Source organism: Talpa europaea (genome assembly GCF_964194135.1).
Source record: "Talpa europaea genome assembly, chromosome: 4".
Taxonomy (NCBI): Eukaryota; Metazoa; Chordata; class Mammalia; order Eulipotyphla; family Talpidae; genus Talpa; species Talpa europaea.
Window position 1 is genome coordinate 135,621,219 of NC_140070.1, and position 13,850 is coordinate 135,635,068.

The window sequence follows — 13,850 nt, forward strand, 5'->3', positions numbered from 1 at the left end:
GTCTGTTAATTCATGATCTCACTTTATTTCTCAGTTTATTTTCTCCCATTTTCCTGCTTACTACATTTTCCTGCTTCTTTTTATGTTCATTTACTTATATATGATTATAAATATTGTGAATGTTTTGGTGATGTGTATGGATTTTGTTGTTTTTATTTAAAGAATATATTTTGGCAGGAAATTTACCTGTGGATTAGTTTGAACTTGTCCTTCAACTTTTCTAGGGGGCATAGATTAGTTCTATGAGGAAGACCCTTCCAAGTTCTCTAGTGAGTGCCTCCAGCATTCAACAAGGTTTTTCAGCTTGACTGATAAATACAAAATAGTTTCTCAACTGTGGAGTCTTGGATTATTACACTTATAACTCCCTAGTTGTTTTTATTTTTTTTTATGCATTGCTGATTTTTTTCTCAGTTAAGGTCATATAAAGTCAGATGATCTTAAGAAGAATTAGTAATAGAAGTTTTATTTTGGAAATCCTTTGGTATACTGATTAAATCATAATGTGCCTTCAATTTTGATGACCTTAAGGAATAAAGTATCTTAAAAAACAAATACCCCAAAACAGCCTCAAAGCAACCAAACATGTTTTGTCTTAGTTGTTCATTTATAGTTTTCAGAGTAAAATTCATATTCCTTGGAATGAATTAGAACTGCTGAAAGTTCTTTATTCCTTAATTTTATTTTACATATTGGAATCATATTTTTTCATCAAAATCCAAACCAAAAAAACAGAAACGAGAAAATGTTAGAATATCAGCATGCAAACACCCACACACAATCTTGTATTGAATGTAAACATTTTTGCTATTTTTTTCTTGAATCATTTTGCTGGTTAAGTAACCACAAATAAAAGGGTGAACTAAACATTAGTGTCCCTGGCATATACTATATAAAGAGAGTATCAATATTGGATACTACAAGTAGTACTGCATCCCCAAATACAACTTTGAAGAGGTCCCTATCTGTTCATAGTCATAACCAATAATCAACAGAGATATATATATAACCAATGTGTCTAACATCATCTTCCTTTATTCATTTATCTGCTCTCACATCTTTTGTCCCATCTACTCTTCCCCTACACCAGACTGGCACATTCCAAAGGCAGCACAGAACTTTCTTGTAGATGAGACAATTCTAGTGAGAACTAGGAGTCTTTATGTCCTTGCAGATTTTCTGATGCTCAAAGAGGTGTTGATTTTGGACAGTGTTTGCAGTGGGAAAGAAGGCAGCAACAGAAGCTGGGCATGGCACCACACTTGCCACCGAAGACTATGCTGAAGCCACGTGGAAATGTGAAGTGTTGTGAGGGCACGGACATGGACTGGGTGCCTTTGAATCAACAGATGAAAGGCTGCTGTTTACAGCACTGGCAGGTAATTTGACTTCTAGTCATGAATTATTGATCCCTTCTCATAAAAATGGAACAGGGCAGGTGACCACACATTTCTAATTAGCTTTGGCATCATTGGCCTTTGGTCATCTCTGTGTGTATGTGTTTTCTTTCACAGGTAAATAAACTGACTCTAGTTCTTCTGTTGTGCCCAACTCTTCCAATAAGTTTGGCACTTAGCTCTGACTTGGCTTACTAAAAACCAAGCACTGTCTCTAACCTAGCATTTAGTGGCCCCAAGTCCATAATACTCATGGGAGTATCTCACATGCTTTCAATAAGTTTTTATCTAATTGAATAAGCATCAAGTCAGCAGCTAGAATGAATCAGTCAGACAAAATACCATGCAGTATTTGAAAACATTTGTTTAAAAAATACATGGTATGTGTTTATATGGAAGAAATGATTATCATTTATCTGCTAATGAGGCTTTAGGAGTATCTTAAGGTATTAGTTGATATCATTGTCCAAGCTCAGGGCATACACCTGAATCATCTTCTTAAGCCTTCCCAGACTCAATGAAATTCAGAAGAATTTAACGAAAGTCAATGAAATTAATGTAAGTGTTGGCAGGTTGAGCCAAGATGTGAAATTGGAGTTTAGAGGATGGAGAGGTGACCATTTTCCAGTTGTTCTACTTTGAAGACAGTATTTCTGTTTGGCTGTTTATTTTCCAATTGCTATGAAGTTATTCATCTTAGTTCAAAAATCTAACAGGTTGGTACATTTTGAAAAGTTCATAAGAAAGACACAGAGAAATTCAATTAAAAAAGGTTAAATGAAAGGACAGAGTGCAAGACCAGAGCTAAAGGAGTGAGTGTAGCTGAAGCTCAGGAATGTTTTAGAAGTAAGAAAGTCTCCACTCCATTTTGATTGATGTTTCGGGTAAGGTGGTGTCACAGTGTTGACACACCTGGATGTGTCTACTTAGAATTGAATTCAATTAATTGTAGTCGCATATTCATTTGTGACTTTTAGCACTTATATTAGCAAAACATCAATTTGAAGCCATCAGAGGGGTCAATAGTTATGGAATAGACATACATGGAAATAAAATAAGAGCTTAACTTCTTAAATTAATTACCATGGATTTTTTTACACATTCATATTAAATTCATGGAAAACAATATTTTTGATTTTTTTTCTCCCACAGTCATCACAGAAGTCAACAGTCACTCTTGCTCCCAGTTTCTCCTTCTCACATTCTTTCTGTTTTACTCCCTGTCTCTCTGGCTCTCTGCATTCTTACTTACAGCTTGATTTTGTTGGTATATTCAGTTTGTCATTCATTCATTAAATGTGACTGGAAATGAAGTTCCATTAGACGTTTAATACAAACATGACTGGTTTATTTCAGTGTAAGCCCATCAACCAGAAGTGGAAAAAATTCCAAAAACTTTCTATTTGCTGGAAAATTTGCTAATAAGTTTTTGGTTACTCAAAGGCTTGCTCACAATGTGGGGTTTAAGAGTGGGGGCCTGGGTGGGGAGAAGACAAAATAGAATAAACACAACAGAAACTCACTGGCATCAAACTGATTGGAGAGCATTAGGAAAACAAGTTATGAGAGAACTATGAAAACAGGCTTTGTAGTTTGGAGAGTAAAACATTTCAGACATGCTGATTATAAGATTGGAACTTATGGCAGTGCTCCCGAGGGGGCTGCTCTTTCAGGCCTGCGTGTATGCACATTTTGTTCTTCATTCATAAAGAAACTTTAGCTTGCAAACAGGTTATATACCAGACCTCTCAAGGATCTAAGAAATTCACCAACACAGAAAATTACTATAAATACATGGCCATCTTTTGAGTGAGAAAAGGTTAAACTAAAATGAAACCAGTGGTGTTCTGCTTATCTGAGTTTTTAAAATTAGAAAGACAAATGTATGAACGAGGATTTATATTTCTTATTACAAACATGTTTTAGAAGGTTTTCTTTTTTCAGGCATATTTATTTTCTTCCATTTGTTGACTCCACTGAATTTAAGTAAGTTCTTCGTGTGTTCTTGGTTTATTTGGCTTTTGATTTTAAAAAGCAAGAGATGCATTGTAATGTCTCAATTTGAAAGAATTGCTGTGAAGTGAGACCCTCCTAGCCCCCAGGAGGAAAGGACAATTAAATTGGACCTTAACAAAAGGACATAATTTCAATATCAAAAGCATGGAGCAGACACACTGCCCTCACAGAGGGTGTGGGCTCTTGAATCCTAGGATATGGGGAGAAAGCACTGTCATTCTCCACGTCTATGAGTGGCCTCCTGGTGTAAGGCACAGGCAAAGGGGCAGATAAATCAGGAAATGTCTTGAAATGTCAGAACAAGGAATAATATTTGAGGAATTGGCTCTTGGTAGACGTAGACAATTTAAAGCAGAGCTCCATGAAAAGAGAGTGGGTAAGTTAAAAAGGATAAATGAAGACCAAACATTTGCAGAGCTAGTCATTCTCCTGTGCTCTAGATTGTTGAATCTCAGTTCCCTCCATAAGCATCTCAAATTCCCTATTGTGCAAGTGGGGAGACAAGGACCCAGATGTTGAAAACTTGCTGAGGTCTACTGATAAATGTCTGTTCAGATTCAGGTTTGTTGAATGAAGAAAACCTCAGCTTCAAAAGTCACTAAGAGCTAGAGATGCTTCAAGAACAGTATCTGGTATATGGAATAAAACCTGGAGGCTAGGAGACTGGATGGAAACATCTACCTGAATCCAGGTTTAGCCTATAAAATTATCTACTTTTACAGAATGCAGGGAAACACCAGGATTGTAGTTTCAGGATCTTTTTCTGATGATAAAAGTTGATAGAATTCTGGACTAGCCTACTAGACATACTTAATAGTATACCTCATCTTAAGTTCCCACAATGATACTCAGGCACAGCAGAAACACCACTACAAAATTGACACAAGAAGGGATAAAGGTAGAGTTTCTCTAACTGCATCTCTGTTGTGGCAGATTTTTAAAGTATATTCTTGGACAACATGTTTTAGGCTCTAAGCTCTGTACTTGAACAAGAAGCCACCCAAGCAAGTAGGGAAACATGTTTACCTCTTCTTTACAGGTGCAGAATATTAGGTCCAAGATCAAAGATCAAAGGCGCTACTCTTTGAACACAGGCATTTACGTCTCAGTTGCGAGTACACTCAGATCCAAACTAACCAAATCCTGAGCCCAGTTCTTTTCCTCATTTCTTCTTCTTGCATCAGTTTCTCACTTAATATTCATTCAGAAATGACAAGCTTTGGTGTACAAAAGGGCAAGAAGTAGAGGGGTTAAAGGCAGCTAGAGACGGAGAAATCTTTCTAGTAGTACACTGAAGATCTTAAGAAGAGCTACAGGCTGCATCTGATGCCAGGGCTGTCAGGGAAACCTACTGTCAATGTCAAGAAGACCCGAACCCAAACAGTCCACCAGGAGCCACAAGACAGATCTTGGCCACAAGATGAGCAAGGGAAGATGTGCCTCCCCTAGGTTTTTAGGTTCACAGAAGAAAACTCCCCAATTCACATGGATCATGAGGGAGGCTAGTTATCTTCTTTATATGAAATCATGCATAGACTTCAAAGATGGATAACTAACAGACAAACCAAAGCAAAGCATATGGCGTATCAGAAGAAGATACAGAATAAATTGCAGAAATACTTTGTTCCCCTGGCTGCAAAATCAATGTCTTGAGTATATTTAAAAAAAAAACAAAAAACACCCACACCTGGGCCTCAAGTCCAGCACTTTTGATGTAACTGGCATGGTACCACGTTAGGCCTGGGTATTGTTTCAAGTGTCCCAGGTGACTCTAATACAGAAAGTTGGAGAACCACTGACAGAGCAAGAACGCCTCTCAACAAATATTTACCTCTTAGTCTTAGTTTCCTTATCTGATAGAAGAGAAGCTTTCATAAGGTGATGAATCACGCTGTTCTCCTACCTTCTTGGAAATGCTATTACTTTTTTATAATGTTTATATTATAAAATCTTCCCAGGAAATTCATATCTATATTAAAGCATGAGAGCCAAATAGCAAATGAGATAAACTGAAATAGCAAATGTGATAACTGCATGTGATCTTTGCTTGGAACTTGTCCTTCCAAGATTGATAGAGAACAGTAATAATAAAGACAGGGAGCCTGACTTGGGGCCAGTGCATGGGAAAGCCTATTAGATTCTCAGATGTTTCACCTCTAGAAAAGAAGAGGGCAGGTGGATGATATGATTAAAATTTCCTTCATTCTCAATCAACATATTATGCCATTATTATTCTTGTATTCTTATTATTGAATTCTATTATATACTAATGAGTCCTGTGATTTCATCAGCATTGAGGACAATAAATAAAACAAGTCTTTTTCCGCTCACTTCTCAGTGGTTACATTAGATGCCAGGGATATTCCAGCATCAGATGTTCAATGAGGTGAGTGAAGAATGTGCCTGTGGCATCAAATTCAAGGAGAATGCCATAAAAATCAATAAACAAGAAAAAGACTATCTAGTCCCTATCTTTAAAAATCAAAATTAGTGCAAAAAGTCCATGATGAATAAAACATCACCCATCTAAAGACATTGAACTGTGAGATTTGTATAGTATTATAATGTCTATGTTTTTCCAAGATAATAGGCAAAAACATGTTCATGCAATCAATCATACAATAAACTTGTAAGTGGTGCAAATATAAGTATCTGAACACATGGGCTTTGCCTTCAAAGAACCAGTGCTAGGTGTGGTGGCGTTGTGCAACCATCCCACACTTGGCAGCTTCATTGCTGATTAGGGTAAGAGGAAAGAGAATTTTGGAGACTTCAGTATCTCTCACATGCCTCTAATGCTGTATCAGGGGATGAGACTCACAGGCAGACCAGCAGTTGGGGAGACAGGCAGGCGGCAACTGAGCCCTAGCCCTCGTGCATCTCCCCTTTAGTCCCTGCTCCTCAGCCCAGGGTCTGTATTTACATAGGTGTAGGTCCCATGTGCTCTGGCTTCTCAACTCATAATCATAGGTGTTTGTGCCTGAGCTTCCGCTCCCAAGCGCTATTTGCAATAATAAATATTTTTATTTGTAATGAAACCTGGGTGGAAAGAAAAACCAAGATGGTGGCCTGATTACTGCATGTTCCTCACAGCTGGTGAGGTCAGTGAGGTGAGAAAAACTGACTTAGGCAAGTAGTTTTGAGAAGGCAAAAATAGAAGATTCTAATGAAATAGGTAATGATAATTGGACATTTAAAAGATGAGATAATTGATTTTGACTGAATGTGTGTGTGTGTGTAGTAAATCTACGCAATCATCAGGAAAAAATGTGGGAAGTTTTATTAGAAGGGATGATGGAAAGTCAACCCGTGATGAAGGAACAACGTGGAAAAGGCAGAGACCCTGACTCGTGGAGGAGAGTCAGGAAAGAAGCAGCTTTTGTGGCAGAGTATAGGGCCAGGACAGGACACAGTGCAGGGTTTCTAGGATCCCATGCAGACCGGGTAAAGGAGGAGTCAGAGTCCTCAGTGGCTTTTTGCAGGTCTTTTATTGGGATTTACCTGGAACACAGCAGGCAGGGGTGCTGGGGGGCCGGGAGGCTGGCAGCCCTCCCAGCCCCCAGCAAATCCTCACTCTATCTGGGCTCTCTGGTGTTCGTTCTGCTGCTTCTTGGTTTCTCTTTCGGCTTCTTTTGGCTTCTTTCTCGGCTTCTCTTTCGGCTTCTACTGGTGTCCCCGTGACGCCGCCCTTAGCCCAGGTGAATCCCATCTACCTGTGCCCACACCCTGCTCCAGGTGCCTGCCATCAGGCATGCATTCAGGACCGCAAGGATCCATCACCTATCCTGATGGCGGGAGGGCAGAAAAGCCTGACATTTTCCTTACCCTACACAGAGTCCAGACTCCACGGTCAGATATGACAGTTGAGTGTGTGGTTGGAGAAGGGAATAGGAATTTGAACGTTATGAGTAGCTATTATCAGCTGGACTGAATTCAGAGTTAGGCCCTATAGAGTAAGAGAAATAGTCAGGTTTTTACGCCACTAGCCTCTGTGGCTATCACCTGAGGCCTTGAATGCTTGGCTGCTTAGAGGCTTTTGGAAGTGGGGGCTCAGTGTGCGCATGTCCGATGGTGGGCACCTGGAGTGTGGTGCGGGCATGCGTCGGTGGGCACACCTGAGCCCAGAGACTGAGGCTATGAGGCAGCCTCACACAGGGGATGGTATGCGGTGGAGAATGGTGGGGAGAGAGTTACGAGAGGAAGAACCATGAGAGAAGGCCAGAGACCCCAGAGTAAAGATTTGCCAGGGGCTGGGAGGCCTGCCAGCCCCCCGGCCCCCTGCCTGCCTGCACCTGGTTGCCTCACTACAAGTGGTGTAGAAAGAGCATTAAAGGCCTGAAAAAGCCACTGAGGGCTCTGGACTCTCCTTTACGTGTCTGCCAGAATAGATAAAGAAACTGCCCCGTCCTTGCTGGTACAACAGGCCCTCTTGGGTGAAGTGGGGAGTTGTAAATACTCTTCCAATTGTGGAATCTCCACAAGTGAGAGCCAACGGTGTCTCTAAATGCAGCATGTCTTGGAAGTCTGTAGCTCTGCCCTAGTAAACATAGCCATGAAGATTTAGTTAAATATTCAGAAAAACACACTGTCTCCACAATTTAGCTTTGAGCTGACAAAAGGAATTATTCACTCCTCCATTTATTGCACATGCCATGAATCAGAACCAAAGGAGCACATTTTGCAGACATGGCACTCAGTTTGGATGAATTCTGTGTGCTAACATACCTGTCATTTTGTGTCAGGTTTGAACTGAGCCTAGGTTGACACTTATGATTTGAAAATCATTTCTGTGAGAGAAAACAAACACATCAAAGCGCAATCATTTTTCAAATTGTGCACTTGCTTCTGGAGATGTAATGTCCTCAGTCTTGACCTGAAAGCTGTGGTGTTGATCTTTGAGGAGGTGGAAGCCAATGGCTTTGGACAGCAGAAATAAACGAGGACCTCAGGCATCGTTCTGGTTTGACAAGATGGAATCCAGTGGTAAGTACATTGCATACACCTAAAAATAATGTAATAACACAATAACCTCTTGAAAATATAAGTGTGAAAATGTGGGCTCTGACCCTACTGGCTCTTAACCACAAACCTTATCTTCTCCTTAAATCTGTAAAATATTGTATATAATTTTAGTTTTGGACCAAATTTTCACCTATTGTGTGATTGGCCATTTAATTTCCACAGTAACCAATTGTCAAGAGAAAACCTCTTTTCCCTCTCTTTAGTCATTTAAAATGTCATTAGGACTATTTTAAATGGCCCAGTTTGAGAATCCATATTTTGGCATAAATGTATAACTTTATATTGCTGTTACTTAATAATTTTTTTAAATTGAGGCAATATTAAAATTCTCCCCATTAGTTATTCCCACCATAGTACCTTTCTACACCAAATGTAGAAAGCCCAGTCACCCATAGGCCTCCACAATAGTCCAGGATGCTCCCTCTGTTTTAACCCCTCCCCTGGCCCTCCCTCCTCTGGATGCCTCATTTCTGCAGTTTTCCAGGGTTTTTAAATTTGGCTTTTTCTAACGCTGAGCTTAATTTCTCTATATTCCACATATTTGTGATGCTACCTGGCATTAATCTTTCCCCTCGTGACTTATTCTTTAAGAAATTCTCATATAACAAAACAAAACAAATATCTATAGCTAATGACTCCCTGAAAACTGACTTGGGATTATCTGTTGTATCACATATGTCTGTATTTCCCAGGGTTGTGTTTCCTGAATTCCCTTGAAATTAAAAAATGCACATTTGTGCCAGTTACTATTTAAAAATATATGCTATTTGCACCTAAAATAAAATATTGTTTAAAAATGCCCTGGAAGGAACAAAACTTTCATTCTTCTGTTTTCTTTTCATTTGGTTATATGGAAAACATTCCAGTTAGCTCATTTAGAAAATGTGCAAACCTGGCTTTAGGCACAATCCTAATTTTCTGAAATGGATGGGCCAGAGCTGCTTTCCATAGATTTCTTGCAATCAGCTGCGTGTGTCTGGAAATAAGACTGAGCGTGATTTATAGTAATTGCCTGTCATCAGTCTATGTTGTGTTCACCTGCATAATCCATCAATTGTCCCCAAAATGCCCAGGGCTCCAAACCTACCTGAGGTTGTTTCTTGTGTGAGGAAATACACACCAAAGGCCAGTGTTCCAGAACCAACTCTGGCCCCCAGATCCCGAGGCTCTAAATTTCATAGGTGCAAGGAGAGAAAAGTCATGGGTGTGTTGACTCGCATCTAATTAAAAGGGAAAAAGTGGCCCCCCCGGGAGTTTATCAAACAGGGGTAGATCTTCCAGGGTTATGCTTCTGAAGCTCAACACTATGAATATTTTGGGTGGAGTAATTTTTCTGTGTTGGGCTATCCTGTGCACTGCAGGGTTGCTTGATTCTATGTACTAGATGCCAACACCATCCTTCCCACTGCATTATAACCATCAAAAGTATCTCCAAACATTGTGGAATATCCTGGGAGAAGGGAATTCCCCCTGAATGGAAAGCAGTGTTTCCAAAGAAAAGAAAACTAAGCTTTTGTAATTGGTCAGCTTTGCATACTGGATACATGAAGTATATAGAAGCCGCTTGTATGAAAGTTAATAAATAATAAGACAAACTTTTTAAGGATAACTAAAAGTAAAGTATATATACAGAAAACCAGTTGGCAATTTCAGAAAATTTTTCACATTTCTTTCTCACCTTGGATTTTGGAATTGCACTTTTGGAGTTTGTTTAGATTCTCGGAAATATAGAGAGTGGTATAGATCAAGGTCCTATCAACTTCACTCTTAATTTTATAGTTTTGAAGAAGACATTGGCTTCGATGTAATGGATAGCTTCATCTACAATATCTGTCTTTCCTCTCTCTAGAGGAGGCTCTTTAACTGACATCTGGCAACAATGCCATGTTCCCAGTCTGGTTTCAGGGTTCATGAGTGAAGAATGCTACAACCTGGTTTTAACTGGAAGGATGATCCAGTTTCCTTGCTGGCTCATCAACGGGATGAGTTGTCCTTGACATCTAGACAATGTCTTCATTCCTTGGCTTGAGACTCCTCTTCATCTTCAATGTGATTGAGCGTGAATGGTATCCTGATAGCCTGATACTTAGAAGTCTCTGACTTCCCCTCTGCCTTTCTGTTCTGTTTTTGAGTTCCTGTGATTGCCTTACCCCTGCCAATTAATTTAGTATGATCTTCCTATTTTAAGGTTTGTTGGTTTAGCATGAATTCCATCTACAAAATACTTTCCTATCATTACCCAGATTAATGTTTCAAAGAATAATCAAGGAATGGTAACTAGGGAGTGATATTTCTGCCCCCACAATATGGAATCCTAAGATTTAAAGACCTGCCTTATAATCAAGAAGATATTCTTGCTGTCACCCACTTATCGTTGCTCCTGTGCTTCCCTGGTCTTACCCTGGCCTCCCTCCTTTTCTAAAATATCAGTATTAACCTCTTGAAAATATTTTCTTGAACATGTTTTTCTCACTTACTGAGACACCATCAACCATTTCCTGGATTCTTAATGATGATTAACTGTCTGGATTGCCATTCATTCTTGCATTCATTCACTCAACAAGTACTTATTGATTACTATATGCTTGGCCCCTTCCTAGGAGCTGGTGACATGACTGAAAAAAAAAAAGATTGCACCTTCAAAATATGTGCATCTGTGCTTGTGTGTGTTGGGGGCGGGGTGGTGGAGGAGGTGTACCAGACTTAAACAAATGAGGATTAATGAAATATCAGGTGTTGATAAATGCCATTGAGTTGGGGCTATTGTTCATTCTTGCCTCAGTGAGGAAAGAATTCACTGAGGAGAGTCCAGTGAGGCAGCAAAGCATGAGATTTATTGACAGATAAGGAGGACAGGAAAGCTCTCTGAGCAAGGAGGGTCCCTGAGTGGGTGGCTTCTGAGGGTCCAAGAGTGTATGTGGGTACAGCAGGCAAGGAATGGGGGTTCAGTCATTGTGTGCCTCAGAGTTATGTCTCTTGCTGATTGGCTGGTCTCTGTGGGGTCTGTTAGGTTACCTGCCTGCCTTCCTGAAACTAGCTTTCGTCCATTGGTTTGGCATTGTATTATTGTGTGGAGGTCATGAACATTCCATTTTTAAATGGTTGGGGGGCACCCTCACTCCCATCAATTGTCTCCTATTACTTTGATAAATGGGTTTGAGATGTCTGGGTTTGCAAGGGGAGAGACACCTCCTGGTTCTCACTGATTGTTCCTTATTCACATTGATAAATGGGCAGCTTGATAAATGGGCTTGAGGCACCCTGTTCCTAACTGACTGCCTGGATCCCTTTTCTGACTTCTTCATTCACCATGAAGAAAAATTAAGAGGGCATGGGTATTTGGTTTAGAGATTTTGGGTGGTCAAGGATTAACATCCCTGAGAGATAGCATTAAAACAGAGACTTGAAGGGAGAGAAGACTCAATTGTCTAAGTAGGAAGAACATTCTAGGGCAAAGGGATCTGGACAGGGTTCATGTTTGCTATAGTGAAGAACAAGCAGGAAAATAAAGCAATTGATGCAGTAGACCAGGAGGATGGAGACAGAAGAGGAAGTCAGAGAGGAGGTGAGGCCAGATCCCGGGGCTTTGAAGGCTGTGGAGAGGACACTGATTTTTAACTTTGAGTAAAAGAAAACATCTTTGAAAAGCCAAAGAGATAGTGAAAGCACTGAAGAGTATAGATGCATCTAGGTGAATTCTGTAGACAAAGAATTAATTTCTTTTTCACTTAAAACTAACTCAGCTGCTGCTTTTGGAATGAGTCTACTTACAAGCACTTAAGAAATATATTCCTATGTTTCAGAGACTTTTAATAATAAATAATAGCAACAAAAAAAGATCTATCAGGGCCTCCCCTGGTGGCGCAGCAGTTGAGCACTGGGCTGCGAGGCTGCCCACAGCCTCGGCAGCGTTGGTTGTTCGATCCCCGGCCACTGGCGAGGGGCCCACAAAAAAAAAAAAAAAAGGATCTATCAAACTGCAATGAAAGTTGAACCAGGGAGACAAATTGCTATGGGCATCTAGAAGTGGAAAGGGAAATGCGTGAGCAAATGTGAAATCCCGTTCCAGGAAAGGACAGAGACTGCTTGTCTGCCTCCTTGCCTGGACCGGCCGCAGACGGCTAATCATTCTGGGATTTGATGTTCTTTACCCAAATCATATAGACATGGGCGGGCGGAGGTGGGGGTTGCTGCTTGTGTTTATATTACAGCATATGTCTTCATGGTTGGGGAATACATGAGTATAGCTGAACAGATAAAACAATATATCGAGAAAACCTCCATGTAATCTAGGAATTAGCGATGGTTTGGATTTTTCAAACATTGGTAGTTCCATTTCTGACCGTCTTTGTTCATTCTACTCCCCCCTCTAAAAGCTGCCCTGGGATCATTTTCACACCTTTGACCTTGTCTCAACCAGCTCATTATTAGCTGTGAAGGAGTTTGTAAGGTTAAATACCACAACTGTTTTTTTTTTTTTTTTAACTGCAGCAATTTACTAGTTTTCTGTCAAATTCTTTCTCTTCAGACAACACTCTTTTGTGACTGAGCGCTGGCCTTTGCTGCTGCTGCCTTTCTCACTATCCCTAATTTCCTTGTCATAGTCATTGGAATTTCAGGAGTTTTCTTGCTTTTACTCAAGGGGCACCCACATCCGGGCTTCTGAGCAGTCCCCCTATTTCACCCATCTCCCACAGTCTTCCATCCAGCCCACTACCCCTCCCTCAGAGTCACAGTGCATGAGGAGTTAAGAGTCAGAGCTTCAATGGCAGCAATGGTAACAGCTACCTGCGTGCTTGTCTTGTTATGGAGTCTGGCAGTGCTGATAACTAGAAGGCCGTGAACAGTTATGGTGACCTGACAGTCATTAGAATAATGGGCTCTTCCGATCAAGCCCACAAAGGTCACTTAAGGAAACATGGGTGATTGTTTGTGAGGTGTTTGCTACAGGGCCTGACCCAAGGAGGTGTTCAAAAATCTCTGCCATGTTATCATGGCCAAGTTTATATATGGACTTTTTATTTTTTTTAACATTTTATGCATACAAGAACTGGGGTACAGATCAGATGTGTGGGGGCTGAGAGGATTCACCAGAGACAGAGCGGGGAGCAGAACAGGTGGATTGACTGAAATCCACTGCTGAGGGGAGCAGCGGGTGAGACAGGAGAGGTCTGCTGTGCCTTGAGGGTCACCTCCCTTGCCAGGGATTGAACTTGTGCTGCAGTGGCTGCGGACAGCCTCACAGTGCTGTGCTTAACCTCTTGTGCCACCAGGGACGTCCCTATATTATCTTGTTAAACGTAAGGTGTTTTTACTGATTTCTTTAGAGGGTACAAACTGGGAGAGGGCGCCCGCTGAGGCATAAGGGGCTGTGGGTGTATTGGCGGTGGGTGAGGTGTGCTGGTGTATATTCTG